This window comes from Gorilla gorilla, chromosome 16 (assembly GCF_029281585.2).
Source record: "Gorilla gorilla gorilla isolate KB3781 chromosome 16, NHGRI_mGorGor1-v2.1_pri, whole genome shotgun sequence".
Classification (NCBI taxonomy): domain Eukaryota; kingdom Metazoa; phylum Chordata; class Mammalia; order Primates; family Hominidae; genus Gorilla; species Gorilla gorilla.
Genome location: NC_073240.2, coordinates 62,963,017 through 62,985,326, shown reverse-complemented (window position 1 = coordinate 62,985,326; position 22,310 = coordinate 62,963,017). Strand labels below are relative to the sequence as shown.

The 22,310-nt window shown below is 41.1% G+C and overlaps 1 long non-coding RNA gene and 1 pseudogene across 2 annotated transcripts; both read left to right on the top strand.

The window, feature by feature from the left end:
• Nucleotides 1–618: 618 nt before the first annotated feature.
• LOC109023331 (uncharacterized) lies at nucleotides 619–21,969 on the top strand. 2 transcript variants are annotated; one of them, XR_010131002.1, is made up of 4 exons: nucleotides 619–1,456; nucleotides 4,178–4,788; nucleotides 19,227–19,297; nucleotides 21,319–21,969. It is a non-coding gene; the product is annotated as an uncharacterized lncRNA (long non-coding RNA). The 2 variants fall into 2 exon arrangements; XR_008671777.2 differs by lacking the exons at nucleotides 619–1,456; nucleotides 4,178–4,788 and adding exons at nucleotides 5,923–15,576; nucleotides 16,808–16,883.
• On the top strand, nucleotides 21,482–21,614 carry LOC115930962 (uncharacterized; annotated as a pseudogene).
• Nucleotides 21,970–22,310: the final 341 nt, after the last annotated feature.

Sequence of the window (22,310 nt, the reverse complement as noted above, 5' to 3'; positions counted from 1 at the left end):
TGAGCCCAGGAGTTTGAGGCTGCAGTGAGCCATGATCATGCCACTGCACTCCAGCCTGAGTGACAGAGTCCAGCCTGGGTAACAGAGTAAGCCCTGTCTCATAATAAAAAAAAATTTAAGAAAAGCCAAGTGGGATGCCGAATGATCCAAAATGAGGGTGATTTGCAGGCTCTGCCAAATCATCTCTAGTCTTCAGAATATCATGATTCCGGCTGTCTTGGAAAGAAGTAAAACAATGAGAGATAACATTAGTGATTTGACAATCAAAAGAGAATTTTTGCATCAGAATGAAAAAAAAAGGAATTTCACTAAGGAACCAACTAAAACATCATGAATAAAATTACAACCCAGTTCTTCTTTAGAGACTTATTGTAGCCAAGAAATAATTCAGGAGTTAGCCCAAATTCTAGTCAAATAATAAAGCTTAAAAACAAAGGTCGGGGCTGGAATCTAGTATAAACAGGTGTGGTACAGTTTTCCTTTGAAACATAAATTTTATCTCTCTCTAGTCCCCCTTTTCTACTAAAGAGAAAGTATAGTAAGATCGATCTGTGTGCAAAATTAGTTTTAGCCTTATTGTACTTCACCTGATTATTTGCACAAAGTGCAGCAAGAATTGTTTGGCCATATAGGCTTTGCTGGAACTTTACCTGAAAATTTGTTAGTCTAATCAAAGCCTTGGTAAAATAACCAATGTCTCCAATTGTGCCCTGTTTAAAAAAAAAACAGATTCTTATTCATCATATGCAAATATAACTATACTGCCATAAAATAAGAATACTCATGAATAGTTTCCAAATTTTAGAGAACTCAGGTAGAGAGAAAGGTAAATTTGGGTCACAAAAGTATACTTTAGACTCAGAGTTGCTGCCTTCCAAACAAGGATGTTTGTTCACTGTTGGGAGAAAAGCTGAGTGTTTGGAGAGAAGCTGAGGCGGGCTTGGAACATGTCCAGGGTCCAGGTAAAACCCCTCGTGGCCTTTGTAATGTGTCCAGACTTGCTGGCTCCTTGCTTCTAGCACTCCCATTATCTCAAGTAGACATATGTTTCAAAGAAAATGCTAAGTTGTCACAGATGTAGCTCATTCACCTGATAACACTGCTTCCTTTCAACCCCCACATCCTCACCACCTGTTTCTTTGTTTGATCACCAATAAATAGCGTGGGGTCCCAGAGCTTGGGGCCTTTGCAGCCTCCATATTAGCATTGGCCCCCTGGTCCACCTTTCTCTGTTAATTTGTCTTTTCTCATTCCTTTGACTCTGCCGGACTTCATAGCCCCCATGGCCTGGTGTTGGGTCCGATCACCCCAACGTTCATGGCGCCCAATGTGGGGCAAAGAAGACCCCGGTGAAGGAACACTAGAGTGTGTGAAAGTGGAGGATGCATCATCAGAGGACACCCGAGGATGACTGAAAGAAGCTCTGTGGGAAAGCTGTGTGCTCGGAAGAACCAGGGTAACAAGAGGACAAAGTGAAAGCAAACATTCTGCTTATTTGAATTTGTTTATTTATTTATTTATTTTTTGAGACAGAGCCTTGCTCTGTTGCTCAGGCTGGAGTGAAGTGGTGTGATCTTGGCTCACTGCAAGCTCCACCTCCCGGGTTTACACCATTCTCCTGCCTCAGCCTCCCAAGTAGCTGGGACTACTTGGTGGTGCCCACCACCGCACCCAGCTAATTTTTTTGTATTTTTAGTAGTGATGGGGTTTCACCATGTTAGCCAGGATGGTCTCGACCTCCTGACCTCGTGATCCACCCGCCTCAGCCTCCCAAAGTGCTGGGATTACAGGCATGAGCCACTGCAACCAGCCAGCTTATTCTTAAGGCATTTATTACAAAGAGGGAGAGTGAAAGTTAGTACTCAGAATTTATTACTCTTTAGTACAGTAAAGCAGTTTTGCCCATGGTTTCCAGAACAGGGGACTATGGAGTTGGATCAATGGGAGAGAATGGGAAGAGATTTTAAAAAGGCATATAAAGATGGAGTAAAAATTCCAGTTCCCATTTGGTCAATGTGGGCACTAATAAAGGCAGCTCTTGAGCCATTCAAACAGATAATGAGGGAGATTTAGATAAGGAAGAGGAGGACGAGTGTAAAAAACTAACTTCAGATTCTGAGTGTGAGGAACAGCTACTGGAGGAGATTAAAGAAAAGAAAGGAAAGCTACAGTATGTTTTACTAGCCTGTCAGCTCCACCGGCTGAATTAAGTGAATGGCCACCTCCTCTCTCTCCCCTTAATGGGTGAGAAAATGAATTAGGTGAAAAACTTACTGCTCCTGTGGTTGCAACATTAAAACCTGGAGCAATTGGTGGAGCTATACAAAATTCTATTCAAAAAGCTAGATAGAGCCAAGGGAGACCTTGAAGCATGGCAATTTCCAGTTACTATAACCCAGCAAGAAGGACAGAATATAGCTAATTGGGCCAACTTTCCTTTTAAGTTACCAAAGGAATTCAAGCAAGCCATTAGTCATTACGGCCTGAACTCTCCTTTTGTGCAAACTTTGTTAAAAAATGTGGCTCTTGGTAATAGGTTAATACCATATGATTGAGATACTTTAACAAAATCTGTTCTCACTCTGTCTCAGTATTTACAGTTTAAAACTTGGTGGGCTGATGAAGCTCAAACTCAGGCAAGGGAAAACACACAAGCACAGCCACCTTTGCCTGTTTCCTTTGAACAGTTAATGGGAGTTGGCCCTAACTGGGGTCGATTACAGAATCAAGCAGTAACGGAGGATGTTGCCATTTTTCAGCTGCACTCTGTGTGCTTACAGGCATGGGAAAGGATAAATGTTACAGGGGAAAATATCCTTCTTTCAGTTCTGTCTGACAAGGACCTAGAGAACCATATATTGATTTTATTGCTTGGCTCCAAGAGGCTGTGTATAAAGCCATAACTGATAAAACAGCTCAGGATGTTGTAATACAGCTTCTTGCTTCCCATAATGTTAATGCAGAGTGTCAAACTGCTATTAGACCCCTAAGAGGGAAGACTCATTTAGCTGAATATATTAAGGCTTGTGATGACATTGGAGGTAACTTACATAAGGCTACTCTTTTAGCTCAGGCTATGGCTGGATTTAAAGTAGGAAAGAATATGCCCCGTTTCTCAGGCTCTTGCTTTAATTGTGGGCAGTTTGGATACACAAAAAAGGAATATAGAAAAGGAAATGCTGTCTAGTAATGGAAAAGCCTCATTTGCTGGACCTCAACAGCAAGTTTTTCAAACTGACTTTGCTTCTGCTCAAAGGGCTGAGGTTATGGCTGTGATAACAGTGTTAAAAACTTTTAAACAGCCAGTAAACATTGTTTCTGATTCAGCCTGTGTAGTGCAAGCCACGCAAAATATTGAATGTGCCTTAATTCGAAGTGTGACTGATGAACAACTTAATCTTTTATTTCATTCTTTACAGCAAACAGTACAACAAAGGCATTCCCCTCTCTATATCACTCATCTGAGAGCACATACTAACCTCCCTGGCCCTTTAACTAAACTTAATCAAAGGGCGGATGCATTGGTGTCTGCAGTCTTTGCTGATGCACAAATGTTCCATTCTTTAACCTATCTTAATGCCGCAGGCCTTAGAAAAAGATGTGGTCTATCATGGAAACAAGCTAAAGAAATTGTACAGCAGGGCGCGGTGGCTCATGCCTGTAATCCCAGGACTTTGGGAGGCCGAGGCGGGTGGATCACGAGGTCAGGAGATCGAGACCATCCTGGCTAACACAGTGAAACCTCGTCTCTACTAAAAAATACAAAAAATTAGCCGGGCATAGTGGCAGGCGCCTGTAGCCCCAGCTACTCTGGAGGCTGAGGCAGGAGAATTGTGTGAACCCGGGAGGTGGAGCTTGCAGTGAGCCGAGATCACGCCACTTCACTCCAGCCTGGGCAACAGAGCAAGACTCCGTCTCAAAAGCAAAAAAATGAAATTGTACAATCCTGTTCTGCCTGCCAAGTCCTGCATCTGCCACCTCAAGGAATAGGAGTTAACCCTAGAGGTTTATCTCCAAATTCCATCTGGCAGATGGATGTAACACATATTCTTGCTTTTGGAAAATTGTCCTTTGTTCATGTTTCAGTAGATAACCTATTCACATTTTATCTGGGCCACATGTCAAACAGGGGAAGCTATAACTCATGTTAAAAGACATCTTTTATCTTGCTTTTCAGTTATGGGAATCCCAGAAAAAATCAAAACTGATAACAGCCCACGATACTATAGTAAAGCCATGGCTACATATTTTCAACAATGGAATATTACCCATACTACAGGTATTCCATATAACTCGCAAGGACAGGCAATGGTGGAAAGAGCTAATCGTACTTTAAAAACTCAAATACAAAAGCAAAAAGGAGGGGACCGGAATATAAGACACAGCATATGCAACTGCATTTAGCTTTATTAACATTAAATTTTTTAAATTTGCAATAAGATCAACCCATGACTGCAGCTGAACAACACCTGACAGGACAAAAGGAAAATAAAAAGGCTGGACAAGATATATGGTGGAGGGATGCACATACAGTTGGGAAAAAGGAAAGATAATTATATGAGGAAGAGGATTTGCTTGTGTCTCTCCAGGTGACAATCAGGTATCCGTGTGGGTGCCCACCAAATATCTGAAGATCTATCATGAACCACAGCATCTATTGGACCCACCTGTAAATTGAAGGTTTAAGAACTGCTTTTTTGCTATACTATTGCACAAGAAGGATAAGCCTCGGTTTGCTTTCTCTATGCCTTCTGTTAATCAGAAAAAGCCTGTTTCTCGCTATCAATGGTAAGTTTTACCCTGCAGTAATTAACCAAAGATGTAGAAGCTGAGTTTCAAATGCTTCGGCAATAATAATAATAATAATAAAGGCCTTTGCTTCTGTTTTGCTAGATGTACTAGTGTGGGGTGACGGTATGCTAGTGTTTTTGCAGGAGATGAACACCGTGTGGGTGCCCTCAAGATGTGTACAACCATGGAACAGGAGATGAGGGGGACCCATGGATCCCAACCATGGACTAGGTTCCCCCAGTATGAGCCATGAGCCAGTTGAATCTGAATGTGAAGGTGGAATGAGGACCAACCAGAGTCATGCTGACATCAACCCCTATAACATGGGGATAGATCAAGAGAACCACACAGGAAGCTAAGAAACTGCTGAAGCACCAGGGTTTTACCTTTTGCTGGGATTCAGAGGTACAACAGATGCTTAACAGACCAATGCTTTCTGACTGAACCCCTCTCTACCCTGAATACAAGAGACCCTAATAGTTAGGCAGGAATATCATCGCCCCTATTCAGCATGAAGAAGTTACAGAAGATGGACCTTCATCCTTCTGTAACCCTTAGAATTAAGGGACCTCTTGTAAAAGGGAAGGGGGAAACATGTAAGAAGCATTCAAACCAGAGCGACTCCATTTTGAATAAGGGCTAAGAAAAATGAAGCTGGATCACCAACCAGCAATTAACGGCTGCACAGCCTGCAATTGCCTTGCTCAATTAATTTGAAAACAAAAAGAGGAACTTTTGGATTCGAAGTTGTGTTATGTTACTCTTAAATGTCATCTGGAGGGCAGAGATGAAAATCTCATCCTCAAGATTGTAAAACTAAAAGAGCAGGTTTTTGAAGCCTCTCAGGCTCACTTAGCCATGCTCCCTGGAACTGATACTTTGAACAGGACAGCCAATGGGTTGTCTACAATCAATCCTCTTAAATGGATTAAGGCCAATGGAAGCTCTACACTTGCAGATTTTATTGTAATAATTATGTGCTTGTGCTGTCTTCTTGTAGTCTGCAGATGCAGAAGCCACTGCTGGACATAAAGCCGCCATTGAGAACAAGCAATGATAGCTGCGGCAGTTTTACAAAAAAGAAAAGGGGGACATGTTGGGAGAAACACTGAGTGTTGGGAGAGAAGCTGAGACAGGGCTTGGAACATGTCCTGGGTCCAAGGTAAAACCTCTCCTGGCCTTTGGAATGTGTCCAGACTTGCTGGCTCCTTGCTTCTAGCACTCCCGTTATCTCAAGTAGCCATATGTTTCAAAGAAAAATGCTAAACTGTCACAGCTGTAGCTCATTCACTTGATACACCACTTCCCACCTAGCATGTCCAGTTCATATTGCTGGAAGGGCAGATTTACATGCCTTCTGTTTTATAGTACTAATGTAGCAGGACCAGTCACAGACAAAACCTCTTGGACACTGGTTTTAGGAAGGAAGAGGCTTCAATCAGCTGGGAGCATAGGTAGACTCATGTCTCAAGATCCAAGCTTCCCAAAGTAAAGATTCATGTCCCTTTTATAAGGGCTTACAACTCTAAGGGGTCCATGTGAAACGGTCGTGATACATTGCACAAGTGGGGGCTATGTGATTGAGGGCTGCATGCATCAGTGATGGGGGCTAGCAGAACAGAACAGAAAGTTTCACAAGTCTTCCTCAAACAATGTCTGGAATCTATAGATAACACAAGCGGTTAGGTCAGGAGTTGATCTTTAACTACCAGGCCTGGTTCTTGGTGCCAAGCCGTCTGGCTATTGATCTCACTTCTGCTACTTTTTAACTTTTTGCTGCCTTTTTGAAACAGGAGACAATGGGAGAGGTGGTCTCCTTCCTTACTAGTTAGGGAAAACATTCCTCAGTCAGATACAATACCCATTTTCCATAAGACATTTAGGTAAAAGAGACATGAGTACTTTACATAAAGCCTATTTAAACATTCCAACCTTCATAATCATATCAGCCCTTACATTTTTATGTTCTGGTCCCAGGAAACTTTTTCTTTTCCACTCCCAGACCATTTCACCCTCTCTGGTAAAAAAGGATTTGGGTTCTCAGCAGCGACTTGAGCTAAGGGACCCAGGCTCTTTTGTCAATCTTGACTAATTTGCCTCAACATTTTCCCAGGCAATTGTTAATCAGCTTTCTCATTGTAACCTTTGCCTTCTGATTGAAGAAATTTCTCCAATCTGGGGCAAATACCGAAAACTAGTTTGGGGATTTTTAATTTTGAAGGACCAGCAGGTTCTCCCTTTGGTCTACCCAACCTTCAATAGTGTTGTATTAAAACCTTTGTGGTGTATATATATATTTCAATACCTTTTGGGGTACAAGTGGTTTTTGGTCTCTAAGAAGCTCCAAACTTTCCCTCATTTTCCTTTCTTCTTCTAAGCCATCCAAAGTCTTTCAACCTGCCACCCAATTCCAAAGTTTCTTTCATATTTTCAGGTATTTTTATAGCAATGCCCCACTCCTTGGTATCAATTTTCTCTGCTAGGCTGTTCTTACATTTCTATAAATATCAAAGGCTGGGTAATTTATAAAGCAAAGGTGTTTAATTGGCTCATGGTTCTGTAGGCTTTATAGGAAGCATGGTGCTGGCATCTGTTCAGCTTCTAGGGAGGCCTCAGGAAGCTTGGAATCATGGCAGAAGCTGCAGAGGGAGCAAGTGTCACGCACAGTGACAGCAGGAGCCATAGAGAGAGGGGGAGGAGGTGCCACACCCTTTTTAAACAACCAGATCTTGTGAAAACTCACCATTGCGAGTACAGCACCAAGGGGATGGCATTAAACTACTCATCAGGTATTCGTTCTCATGATCCAATCACCTCCTACCAGACCCACCTCCAACATGGGAGATTACAATTCAATATGAAGCTTAGAGGAAACAACATAAAAACTACATCAACATCTTATTTTATACACCCTGTATGTAGAATTTTTTTCTCTTATATCTACTAGTTTTAATCACATATATTAACTACTATTCTCTTAGTAACCCTCATTTCTGTTGAAAAACCTAGGATTACTTAATGCTGGGAACAAGCCCTAAGCCTGTCATAAACAGGCCTTAAAGAAACTGGCCATAAACAGGATTTCTGCAGCAATGCGACATGCTCGTGATAGCTGTGATGCACATGGCTAGAAGTTGTTGGTTTACTGGAGCACGGCAAGGAACGCCTGGCCACCTAAAGTGGGAAACTGCTCAAACCACAAACAATAGCAGGAGCAGGCTGTGCCTTAACAACATGTTTTTGCTGCTGATAATCAGCCAGAACCTGTTTCTCTACTCCTTGCTAAGAATGCTTTGTTTCCCGTAAGGAATGCTTTTAGCTAATCTATAACCTATAGAAACAATGCTTATCACTGGCTTGCTGTCAATAAATATGTGGGTCAGACTCTGTTTGTGGCTCTCAGTTCTGAAGGCCGTCAGCCCCCTGATCCCACTTTGTACTCTATTTCTGTGTCTTTGTCTTCAATTCCTTAGCACCGCTGGGTTGGGGTCCCCATGACTGAGGTGGTCTTGGTAACTTAACATACTGTTGTGGCTTCTTCTCTCCAGTAGTTCAGCAAGTGGGAGGGAGCAGCACCCAGTGGATTTTTTGCTTCCATAGTTTGGTGAACAGGAGGGAGTGTTACAGCTCTTTTACTTGCACCATCTGCAGCTCAGTGAGCCAGCCAGGTGTGTCACAGCTCTTTTGCTCCTGTAATTCAGTGAGCAGGAGGGAGTGGCACCCTATGGCTTCTTCTCACCTGTTGTTTTGCAAGCAGGAGGGAGGGTTATAGCTCTTTTTTTACTCCTGCTCCCTACAGCTTAGCAAGTTCTGGGTTCCAAGAAGAATAAGGTATGCAGACACTGGAGAGCAAGTAAGGCAGAGAAGAATTTTATTGAGCTACAGAAGGAAAGGTCTCAGCTGTGAGACGTGACCAATAAAGCAGGTAGCTGTTTATGAGGCTGAGTCTGTGGTTTTTATGGGCTTAGAATGGGGGAATGCATGCAGATTGGTCCATAGGTGGGCTTGGAGAGAGCACCATTTGATTGGTTAAAAGGCATCATCCAGAAGTAACCAATTGAGAGAAAGTGGGTAAGATGGGGACAGAAGTTTTCACTCCAGTCGTGGACTCTATCCAGAACTAGCTGCTCAGTCCTCAGGTTGAAGGTCGAGCCCTCCCAGCGATCCATCCCTGTCTGCCTAGGAATTTGTCTGTCTCCTGTTGCTGTCAATAACATGACTTTAAAAATTTAATTACTGAAGAGAATTTAAAGACTAGTTTTATTTAACAAAGATCATTGAAGTCACATGAAATAATGGCATTTGAACTAGCTTCTATTTTCCTGAGAAAATATTTCATCTAAGCACTTATTTTTCTTTAAGCCAATTGATTAGAGCTCTTTCATATAATGCGGTAGTGAACTATATCTACATGACACATACAAACATATAGACATGGCCAGGCGTGGTGGCTCATGCCTGTAACACCAGCACTTTGGGAGCCTGAGAGAGGGAAATCACCTGACATCAGGAGTTCAAGGCCAGCCTGACCAACCTGGAGAAACCCCATCTCTACTAAAAAAATTCAAAACGAGCCAGGGGTGGAGGGGAATTTCTGTAACCCCAGCTACACAGGAGGCTGAGCCAGGACAATCGCTTGTACCCGGCCTACGGATGCTATGGTGAGCTGAGATTGCACCATAGCACTCCAGCCTGGGCAACAAGAGTGAAACTCCCTCTCAAACAAACAAACGAAAAAATAGACATGCAAACACATGGACAGAAACACATCTTATAGATTTATAATGTGTCCAGAATTGGTGGGTTCTCAGTCTCACTACCTTCGAGAATGAAGCTGCGGACCCTCGTGGTGAGTGTTACAGTTCTTAAAGATGGTGTGTCCAGAGTTTATTTCTTCAGAGGTTCAGATACGTCCGAAGTTTCTTCTGGTGGGTTCGTGGTCTCGCTGACCTCAGGAGTGAAGCTGCAGACCTTCGCAGGGCGTGTTACAGCTCTTAAAAGTGGCACATCCAGAGTTGTTCATTCCTTCTGGTGGGTTCGCGGTCTCACTGGCCTCAAGAGTGAAGTTGCAGACCTTCACAGTGAGTGCTACAGATCTTAAAGTCACTGCGGACAGTAAGAATGAGCAGCAGCAGCAAAATTTATTGCCAAGAGTCAACAAACAAAGTTTCCACAAAATGGAAGAGCACTGCAGCCAGTTGACACTGCTGGCTGGAGTGGCCTGCTTTTATTCCCTTATCTGGCCCCACCCACATCCTGCTGATTGGTCCATTTTACAGGGAGCTGATTGGTCCGTTTTGCAGAGTGCTGATTGGTCCATTTTGACAGAGTGCTGACTGGTGCATTTACAGACCTTTAGCAGACACAGAGCGCTGATTGGTGCATTTACAAATCTTTAGCTAGACAGAGAGCACTGATTGGTGCATTTACAATTCTTTAGCTAGACAGAAAAGTTCTCCAAGTCGCAGGGACGCAGAAGCCCAGCCGGCTTTGCCTCTGAATGGCATTTGCTGAGGGACTTCCCTTGGCACCTAGCCTGGGCTCTCTCGCCGTCCAGAGTGAGCTCATCACCGATCAAGCCCAGCAGGTGCTGGCCAGCGCGCCAAGTGTGGGGCCGCCCAGCCCGCGCCCACCAGGAACCTGCCCCGGGCAGCGAGCACCACGCACAGCGCCGGCTCCCGCTGGAGCCTCTCTCTCCACACCTTCCCACGAGCAGAGGGAGCCGGCTCCGGCCTCGGCCAGCCCCAGAGAAGGGCCCATACAGCGTAGTGGCGGGCTGAAGGGCTCCTCCAGTGCGGCCAGAGTGGATGCCGAGGCAGAGAAGGTGCCAAGAGCTAGCGAGGGCTGCTAGCACGTTGTCACCTCTCAATAAGATTCTGCATTTGCAGTTTTCAAAGGTTCTCCCCTACTTTAAAGACTATTAATAACTTGAATACCTGTTACATACCGTAAACATCTGTTAGCTCTACCACTGTAAATTTGCATTTCCAAAGACATGAGTTAGGTGAAACTGGTAGAAAAGGTATGTCTCAAAAGCACAAACTTAGATCTAAACAAAGATCAGATTTATTATAGAAATTTTGGGCCGTTGTCTTCCCCATAGTTAAAGTGCCTAGTGGTTTAGGTGCAGAGACAGAGATCCCTTACAAATGGAAGTTTCCTTTAAAGAAATAAATTTCTTTTTACGAAGAGTTTCACAAGACTAATTTAGTTTGATAGGTGTTTTTTGTTTTTTGTTTTTTGTTTTTTGTTTTTTTAAACTTAGCTTGTCTCTTAATTCTAGAGCCAGATTACTGGCTTTAGGGTAGAGCCCTTTAAGAAACAGGGCCATTGGGTGCAGTGACTCACAGCTGTCATCTCAGGACTTTGAAAGGCCGAGGTGGGAGGATTGCTTGAGGCCAAGAGTTTGAGACTGGCCTGGGCAACATAATGAGATCCCATTTTACAAAAATGAAAATAAAGTAAGCAGTTTTTAGGACTAAACCGTGCTTTTCTTATCCAAACACAAAGAATCAAGTAGTCCCCTGTAATAATAACTATTTCTTGTAAACAACACTGCTGTTAGCCATCTAACACTATAAAGAGTTGCTCATAACTTCTAGCCATCACACACACCAAGGTCTAGTCCTCTCACAGTACCAAGTAATCTCTGGTAACCCTAAAAGCCAAGGGGACCAAGTAGTGCAGTACAAAAGAGGGCAGTGTTTTAGACCTGAGAGGAACTTTCCCATGATTCTTGAAACACCTCAAGGAAAGTAGAAGACCCCCAAACAGGGAGTTAAAAAGGACAAGCGCATTACATAATGATAAAAGGTTCAACTCAACAAGAATATTTAACTGTCTTAAATACATGCACACACCTAACATTAGAGCACCCAGATTTATGAAACAATTACTCCTAAACCTAAGAAAGTAGCCACACAATAATAGTGAAGGAGTTCAACACCCCACCCCACTGACGGCATTAGATAGATCATCAAGGTGGAAAACTAACAAATTCTGGGCTTAAATTGGACACTTGACCCACTGGACCTAACAGACAACTACAGAATACGCCACCCGACGACCACAGAATATAGATTCTTCTTATCTGCACATGTAACATACTCTAAGATCGACCACAGCCTTGCTTATAAAGCAAGTCTTTATTTAAAAAAAAAAGTCAAATTACTTCTCTTCACTGACAGTGTGGCTCTATGTCTAGAAAACTCTAAAGGTTTCACCAAAAGACTCCTAGTCCTGATAAATGACTTCAGGAAAGTCTCAGAATACAAAATCAATGTAGAAAAATTGGTAGCATTTCTATACACCAATAATGTTCAAGCTGAGAACCAAATCAAGAATGCAATTCCATTTACAGTAGACACACACACAAATACCTAGGAACATGTCTAACCAAGGAGGTGAAAGATTTCTACAAGGCGAACTAACTACAAAACACTGATGAAAAAAAGCAAACATGACACAAACCAATGGAAAAAGCATTCATTCCATGCTCATGGGTTGGAAGAATCAATCTCATTAAAATGCCCACTTTGCTTAAAACATTCTACAGATTCAGTGCAATTCCTATCAAACTACCAATATCATTTTTTCACAGAATTAGAAAAAAAGATTCTAAAATTCATGTAGAACCAAAAAAGAGCCTGAATAGCTGAACCAATCCTAAGCAAAAAGAACAAAGCTGGAAGCATCCCATTACTTGACTTGAAACCATACTACAAGGCTACAGTAACCAAAACAGCATGGTTAGTGGCTAGTGGTTCAAAACAGACAATCAGAACACAGTAGAAAACCCAGAAATAAAGCTGCACATCTACAACCAACTAGTCTTTTACAAAATTGACAAAAAGAAACAGCTGGGAAGGGACAGTCTATTTACTAAATGGTGTTGGGATAGCTGGCTAACCATATGCAGAAGAATAAAACTAAAGATGGACTAAAGCCTTAAATGTTAAGACCTCAAACTATAAAAATCCTAGAAGAAAACTCTTCTGGATATTGGGCTAGGCAAAGAATTTCTGACTAAGACCTCAGAAACAAACACAACAAAACCAACAAAACAAAAATTGACAAGTGAGACCTAATTAAACTAAAGAGCCTCTGCACAGCAAAAGAAACTATCAACAGAGTAAACAGACAACCTACAGAATGGGAGAAAATATTTGCAATCTATGCATCCAACGAAGGACTCATATCCAGAATCTATAAATAACTGAACAAGAAAAAACAAATAACCGGGCTGGGTGTGGTGGCTCACACCTGTAACTCCAGCAATTTGGGAGGCTGAGGCAGGGGTATCACTTGAGGTCAGGAGTTTGAAACATGCCTGACCAACATGGCAAAACCCTGTCTCTACTAAAAATACAAACAATAAAAAAAATTAGCCAGACATGATGGCGTGTGCTGTAGTCCCAGCTACTTCGAGATTGTGCTACTGCACTCCAGCCTTGGCAACAGAGCAGGACTCTGTCTCAAAAAACAAACAAACAAAACCAAATAACCCCATTTAAAAGTGGGCAAAGAACATGAACAGACATTTCTCAAAAGAAGATATACAAATGGCCAGCCAACATATAAAGAAATGCTCATCGCTAATCATCAGAAAAATACAAATAAAAACCACAATGAGATATCACCTTATACCAGTCAGAATGGCTATAATAAAGTCAAAAAATCGCAAGTGTTGGTGAGGTTTCCTTCCTGACTGAAATATATGCGTGTTTACCATCCACCATTTGGGTATGTCTTCATCCTCCTGCCAGACCCAGCTAATTGGCTAATTGCATCCACCTGCACTGTCAGGGGAGGGAAGAGAGAATGATCTCTAACCTACTTTTCTCCCTGGTCTTTTGGTGAGCAGGGGAAGCTTATACACTATTGGTGGGAATGTAAGTTAGTTCAGTTCCTGTGGAAAGCAGTTTGGAAATTTCTTAAAGAACTAAAAATAGAACTACCATTCAGCCCAGCAATCCCATTACTGGATATATACCTAAAGGAAAAGAAATCATTCCACAAAAGACACCTGTACCCAATGGTTTATTGCAGCAATATTCACAATAGGAAAAACATAGAATCAACCTAAATGCCCATCGACAGTGGACCGGATAAAGGAAATGTGGTACATATGCACCATGGAATACCATGCAGCCATAAAAAGAGTGAAATGATGTCCTTTGTAGCAACATGGATGCAGCTGGAAGCCATTATCCTAAGTGAATTATCACAGAAAAAGAAAATCAAATACTGCATTTTCTCAAAAGTGGGAGCTAAATATTGAGTACACATGAACAGAAAGATGGGAACAGTAGACACTGGGGACTTCAAAAGGGGGAAGAGAAGGAGAGGGGAAGGGTTTTAAAAAATAGGCCGGGCACGGTGGCTCACGCATGTAATCCCAGCACTTTGGGAAGCCGAGGCTGGTGGATCACCTGAGGTCAGGAGTTTGAGACCAGCTTGGCCAACATGGTGAAACCCCATCTCTATTAAAAATACGAAAATTAGCCAGGCGTGGTGGTTGGCACCTGTAATCCCAGCTACTCAGGAAGCTGAGGCAGGAGAATCGCTTAAACCTGGGAGGCAGAGGTTGCAGTGAGCTGAGATCGCACCACTGCACTCCAGCCTGGGCAACAGAGCGAGACTCCATCTCAAAACAAAAACAAAAACAACCCTACATATTAGGTACTATGCTCACTAATTGGGTGATAAGGTCAATAGAAGCCCCACCCTCAGCATCATGCAATATATCCGTGTAACTCATCTGCACATGTACACCCTGAATCTAAACTAAAAGTAAAAAAATGCCCTGGCCACATAGCAGATACGCTGACATTTCTACCATCAGACCAAGTGTTTTTGCTGTCATATATTGCATGTTAAATCACTGCAGTGAAATTTTGTTTTTGTGTAAATATTTGTGCGTGGAAAGGGTCCATAGCTTTCACTAGCCTCCTAAATGGGGCTGATGATGCTAAAAAGTTGAAAGCCAGTACTTTAGAGTTGAAAAGTTGGATTCAGTTATGGAAATAGATTGATTGTTTCCAAAAGGTTTCTCTTAATATGTCTGAATAGTAATTGCTGTGCTTCTTTGTGTAGTAAAATTCTTAATGTGGCCTGATAGCTGTACAGAACATTTGAGATTGGGACTGAAAATCTTGGACATATGTTCCTTGGTAGCCATTAGATTATCTAATTGCCATTAGTGTTAAGGTGAGCATAAAACAAATTATTAACTGCCTGGCCCTAAGAAAGTCACCTTATCTCATGGGATCTGTTACCTCATTTATAAGACAATTTTAAAATGAGGAATGTGACCTTGAAGATTTCCAAAACTCCTAGTTTGGATTCTCTAGAAAAGTGAGATCAATGCTGGACTTGGATGGAGCCCTTTTGTGGCAGAAATGAACCAGGCTTTGCATAGAAGGAAAAAGACAGAGTGTCCAAATGAGGAAGAGGCCCAGAGGATCCAAGAAGCCTCTTCCTCCATAAATGGGAAACACAAGACTGCTGTGGCAAAGAGCCAGCGTAATCAGGGCAGGATGAGGGCTACTGGGACCCTTTTTAATATCCAGGACTCTGAGGGAACAGAGACTCAACCTCTACTTTTCACCCTGGGACTGACTTGCCAGAACACAAGTTGTCCCTCAGTGAGTGAATACACCATCTTGCCTGCGCTAAGAACTTCTCATTCTCATAGGAGAAAATGCTTTGGGTCTTCCCACTTCCCACATCAGCTGGCTTGGCTATCTCTGGAAAATGCTGCTCTCCAAATGGCTGAAGGTACAAGTAAGTCCTAGGGTGAAGCTGTTTGAAGGGGTAAGAGAACCGCTTATCTGTACTTTAGGATATATTGGAATCCCACCCCACACCAATAACTTTCAGCATAAAAAAATTTAAAATAATTTTAAAATAATTAAAATAATTTTAAATTATTTTTAAAAATAATATTGATACATTATTATAAACTATTTTTCCATCAGAGTTGAGTATTTGTGTCATTGTGGTTTAAATTTTCAATTTCCTAAATGAATAGTGATGTGGAGCATCTTTTCTTATGCTTATTTGCCATTCACATATTTTCCTGGGTGAAATGTCTGATCAAATCTGTTGCCATGCCCCTTTGTAAAACTGAGTTTGAGTTCTTTAAAAATATTCTAGATACAAGCCCTTTATCAAGTATATCATATGCAAATATTTTCTCCCAACATATGGCTTGACTTTAATTAACAGTGTATTTTAAGGAGCAGAAATTTTTAATTTTTATAAAGTCCAGTCTATCAATTTGTTCTTTTATGGATTGCATTTTTGGTGCAGTATTTTAAGAAATCTTTGCCTAACTGAAGATCACAAAGACTTTCTTCTGTTTTCTTCTAGAAGTTTTGGTGTTTTTTTTTTGTTTGTTTGTTTGTTTGTTTTTTTGAGATGGAGTTTCACTCTTGTTGCCCAGGCTGGAGTGCAATGGCGCGATCTCAGCTCACTGCTACCTCCACCTCCCAGGTTCAAGCGATTCTCTTGCCTCAGCCTCCTGAATATCTGGGATTACAGGCATGTGCCACCACACCCAGCTAATTTTTTTGTATTTTTAGTAGAGACAGGGTTTTAACCATGTTGGCCAGGCTGGTCTCGAGCTCCTGACCTCAGGTGATCCACCTGCCTCGGCCTCCCAAAGTGCTGGGATTACAGGTGTGAGCCACTGCGCCTGACCTCTCCTAGAAGTTTTATGGTTTTAGATTTTATATTAGCTCCATGATCCATTTTGAGTTCATTTTTGTGTATGGTATCAAGATTTGTATAGGGCACTTCAGGTATGGCTCAAAGTTCATTTTTTGTACATAGATATCCAATTGTTCCAACATTATTTGTTGAGAAGACCATTGTTTCTCCACTGCATTGCTTTTGCAACTATGTCAAAGATCATTTGTCCATACATGTGTGTTTTTTTTTCCTGGATTGTCTATTGTGTTCCATTGATTTAATTGTTGATCTTTATGCCAACATTATGCTGTCTTTACTGCAGAAAGACAAGAAAAAGGCAAGAAAAAATAAGTCATAAAATCAGGTGGCTTTTATTTATCTTCTGACTTCTTTTTAAGGTAATTTTGACTATTCTACGTCCTTTGTATTTTCCTGTGAATTTTAGAGTAAGCTTGTCAATTTCTCCAAAAGTGCTTGCTGGGATTTTGATTAGGATTGCGCTGAATTTGTAGCTCAATTTTAGGCAAATTGCTGTCTTAACAATACTGAGTCTTTTGAACCATGAGCCATGGAATAGCTCTCCATTTAGTTTGGTTTTCTTATATTTCTCTCAACAATGTAGTTTTCAGTTACAGATCTTGCGTATCTTTTGTCAGGTACAGAACATCTTTGTCTTAGGATACTAAGTAGTTTATATATTTTTTAATGCTGTTGTAATGGTATTGTTTTTAAAATTTCATTTTCTGGGTAATTGTTAATATTTGCCAATTCAGTTGATTTTTGTATACTGCCTTGCATTGTGCAAATTTGCTAAATTTCTTAAGGTTAGCAGCTTTTTTGAAGACCCCATGACATTTTCTACATAGCTAATCCTGTTGTTTGTGAGTAAAGATAGTTTTATCTGCTTTCCAATCTAGATGACTTTTCTAATTTTATTTTTATAGATTTAGAGGGTACAAGCATGGTTTTGTTACATAGATATATTAGGTAGTGGCGAAGTCTGGGCTTGGAGAGTACCCATCACCTGAATAGTATACACTGTACTCAGTAGGTAATTTTTCATCTCCCTACCTCCCTCCCACCTTTTGGAGTCTCCAATGTCTATTATTCCATTCTGTATGTCTGTGTGTATTTATCATTTAGCTCCCATTTATAAGTGAGAATATATAATTTAGAAACTTTCTGTTTTCAAGTTATTTCACTTAGGACAATCGCCTCCAGTTCTATCCATGTTGCTGCAAAAGGCATTATTTCATTACTTTTTTATGGCTGAGTAGCATTCCAAGGGATACATATAACTATATCACAATTTCTTTCTTTCTTTTCTTTTTTCTTTTTTTCTTTTTTAGATGGAGTGTCACACTGTCATCTGGGCTGAAGTGCAGTGGCACGACCAAGGCTCACTGCAACCTCTGCCTCCCCGGTTCAAGTGATTCTCCTGCCTCAGCCTCCCAAGTAGCTCCGATTACAGGCATCTGCCACCATGCCTAGCTAATTTGTTGTATTTTTAGTAGAGATGGGGTTTCACCTTGTTGGCCAGACAGGTCTTGAACTCCTGACCTTGTGATTCACCCGACTCAGCCTCTCAAAGTGCTGGGATTACAGGTGTGAGCCACTGTGCCCGGCCACCACATTTTTTTTATCCAGTTGTCCATTGATGGACACTTAGGCCACTTCCATGACTTTGCTATTGTGAATTGTGCTATGATAAACATATGAGTGCGGGTGTCTTTTTGATATAATGTAGATGGCTTTTCTTTTTCTTGCCTTATTGCACTAGTTAGAATCTTCAGTACAGTGGTGCATTGAAATGGTGAAAGCAAACATATTTTACTTCTTCCTGAACTTAGGGGGAAATCATTCAGTTTTTAATAATTAAAAATGATATTAGCTATAGGTTTTTTGTAGATGTCTTTTATCAGGTTAAGGTAGTTCTCTTACTAGTTTGCTGGAGAGTTTTAGTCAGGGATGGATATTGAATTTTGTCAGTATCAAATGCTTTTTCTGCATCCTTGGAGATGATTGTGTTGTTTGAAGAAACAAGCTAGCTTTGTGGACTACAAAAAATGGGAACAGAGGTTAAATTATTTATAATAATACCCTTAACTTATGATTCTCCAGAATAGGGGTCAGCAAAATTTTTCCATAGTACATATTTCTTGTAGTAAATATTTCAGATAATATTTTTGGCTTTGCAGGCCTCATACAGTATCTGTCACTTATTCTCCTTTGTTTTGTTTATTATTTTTTAAATATACCTTTAACAATTTTTTAAAAACCTATTCTTAGCTCACATTAAAAAATTTAGGTCTGGCCACTTGAGATGAAAATGTCTTTTACATTATTAAAGAGTTGGTTTTATAGTTGAAAAAAAGATGCATTATGTAGCCTGCAAAGCCTAAAATATCTACTATCCGGCTCTTTATAGAAAAAGTTTACCAACTCTCTGTTCTAAAATATAGTCACAAAATACTTTGAAAGGAATATTAACATTTTCATATTTTTCAAGAGCAATTCACTGGAGAAACAATGGTTTTCTGCATATGGGCTGGATTAAATTAAGTCAAGGTATAAGTTAGATAATCAGTGGCAGCTTTTTCTCATCTGTGGTACTAGTCTCCAAACTGGGAAATTTTTAAACGAGGGTGTGATTATTAAAAGCATGAAATGTGAAGAAGCAGCTGAGTATCTCAATTTATGAGTCTGAAATTAATTCATGGTAACTCTGTTTGATTTCTCAGAGACTGAAAAACTTGGCTCCTTGGTTTAGAAGCAGTACTGGCTGAAACTTAGTTCTTTGGAAATACACAAGGTATAGTCTTGACTTGAGTCTTTAAACCAACACTTAAATAGCAGTAATGATATTCCAGGCATTATTCTAAGGGTTTTATGCTCTGGGCCTGTCTCCTGTTCTATAAAAGGAGGGTGACAATGATACTAATAATAGCCCTGTCATGGGGTTGCTGAGGGGATTACATATGGTTAACTTGTAATGCATATATGTAGTAAATGTGGTTAACTTGTCATGCAGTGCTGGGGCCAGAATCTGGTTCCTAACTCAGTACCATGCTATTTCTCCAATACATTCAGTGCCCCTTTCTCAGCTTCTGCCCTTTCCCTCTGGTCTTCCTCCCCAAGTCTTTTAGTGGTCCACAAATACTGATAGAGGTGCGATGTAACCAAAAAGTCCCATTTGACTCCCTTTTTAGCGAACTACAAGATTTATAGCACTTGTAAAGCAACATTCAATTTTAATTTGTGGTACAGAATAATGTTTGATCAGTGTTCACTTAAATATTGATTTAGTATCTCTTCAAGAATTCAAAACCTTATGAGTGAGGAGGGCCCGAATGTTTTAGAGAAAGACAGAGGAAGACACAGAGATAGTGAGACAAGAATATAAAACTAAACAAACTAAGAGTGGGCCAGGTGTGGTGGCTCATGCCTATAATCCTAGCACTTTGGGAGGCTGAGGCAGGTGGATTGCCTGAGCTCAGAAGTTCGAGACCAGCCTAGGTAACCCGGCGAAACCCCGTCTCTACTAAAAATACAGAAAATTAGCTGGACATGTTGGCATGTGCCTGTAATCCCATCTACTGGGGAGGCTGAGGCAGGAGGATTGCTAGGACCCGGGAGGCAGAGGTTGCAGTGATCTGAGATCATGCCACTGCACTCCAGCCTGGGTGACAGAGCGAGATTCTGTCTCTTAAAAAACAGGAAAAAAAGAAACTGAGAGTGAAGAAAGCTTTTACTCTTTTCTTTTCCTCTGACCTGAAAACAAACTTGAAATTTGGAAGTAGCCAAAGAGCTTTCCTTAGTTTGGATTCATTTGAATCCATTTTAAGCTGTTTGTGTTTTTTCCAGATGAACCTCTCTAGGTAACCATTGACTGCATATTAATTATGATACTGAGTACTTTTAAAGGTCAAGAAGCAAAATAACCAAAATCAAAACATGTCATTCAGTGTAAACTACCTCCTCACATTCATTTCCCCTAATGTGCACATCACCTGAGACACTTGATTTTCTTCCTGGGAAATGGGCAGGGACCCATCTGTCCAATGCTCAGTGCCACACAGATCCATACCATTACGTTACTCCTGTGGCTCGTTCCCGTGCACCACTCTTGCACCGGGCCTGATTTTATTCTCCCACAGACTCATGGTTCTTGTTTTCCCCACTCTTTATAAATGCAATGCTTTCTTATCAAGCCCTTATTTATATGGCTTTACTTATTATACTAGCATTTGACACATAAGGTAACTAGGGAAAACTACGCCTTTTCATTTTTTCTTGGGCTTTCAGAGAACTCATGCAATATAACCTACCAAGCATCTAAAGCCTTTACCCACACTTGTGCTTTTTCAGGTACCCAGGCTCTGAAATGGCAACTCGTAATACACTACCTCCATTTAAAAGTTCCATCCCTGATGTCTTTAGCTATTGATCACTCAAATGCATTGTCTAAAGTAGCTTTAGTTCTCTCTCTTACCTTACTTCTTAGGGCAGAAGAGAGAGGTTCTACTATAAAAGAAATACATCTTCATTTTAGTAAAACCAGAAAATTCAGATCAGCAAATAAAGAAATATTAGAATCACCTCTAATCCCAGTCATCCAGAGTTAACTTGCTGGTGTCGTTTTCCTGGATATTCTCATACTGTTTACCCATGTATAGTTTTTTTTTTCCAAAAATTGGATACTTAGTACAATACTGTCTTGTAATCTTTTTCTTTTATTTTTTCTGAGTTTCTAATCTTCTACGACACTGATTTTAATGATTTTATTACAGAGGTGTGTTTTTCTTTATTTAACAAATCTACTGTTGTCCACAGGTCCCATTCCAGGAGGCTTTTCATATAGAAGATGAGTGGACACCAACTAGAGACACTGGAGCAAGGGCCCCACAGTGTGACATTTGGTTGTCTCTTGATGGGGGAGGGAAAGTGTGCTTTTGTGTACAAGTATGGGATAGGTGGATTCTATCATGTGGAGGATATTGCTTCTCAGCCTTTTGGCTAAGATCAAGTGTAGTATCATGAGGAGGTTTCTTCAAAATTGTGGATTTCCACTTATGTAACTAGTGGTGCTATTATATGCCCAGCACGAAGGTATGTAAATGTTGCATTAAAACCTTGAGGTGGCCGGGCGCAGTGGCTCACACCTGTAATCCCAGCACTTTGGGAGGCCAAGACAGGTGGATCACGAGGTCAGGAGTTCGAGACCAACCAGACCAACATGATGAAACCCCATCCGTACTAAAAATACAAAAATTAGCCAGGCATGGTGGCGGGCGCCTATAATCCCACTACTCGGGAGGCTGAGGCAGGAGAATCACTTAAACATGGGAGGCGGAGGTTGCAGTGAGCTGAGATTGTGCCACTGCACTCCAGCCTAGGCAACAGAGTGAGACTCCATCTCAAAAAAAAAAGAAAACCTTCTTGAGGTGTTTGCCATCTCACAATGTATTTATTTCAAAGTGATGCCAAGGCGCTATAATAAAGTGTACTTATGATGACATATGATCTGACAAAGCATTTATTTGTGTGAAATGTCTTTCAAACACAATACAAATTAAAGACTATTTAGTTCTATATGTAGTAAAGATTTCTTCTTACTATCTAGGATGCAAAAATGTCATGTGATTTGGAGCCCTCACTTGTAAAGGGCTGCAAGAAGTATTATATTTTGTGTTAGTATTGGAGGATCTTTCACTGTTTAGACTGTACCAGGACCTCGGGTCTGAACTCTGAGAAAAGGGTAAAGGGAATGTGGTCATCTTTGGTCTCAGTCCATTGGGTTGTTTGGAAGATGCCCCTGTCCAGGC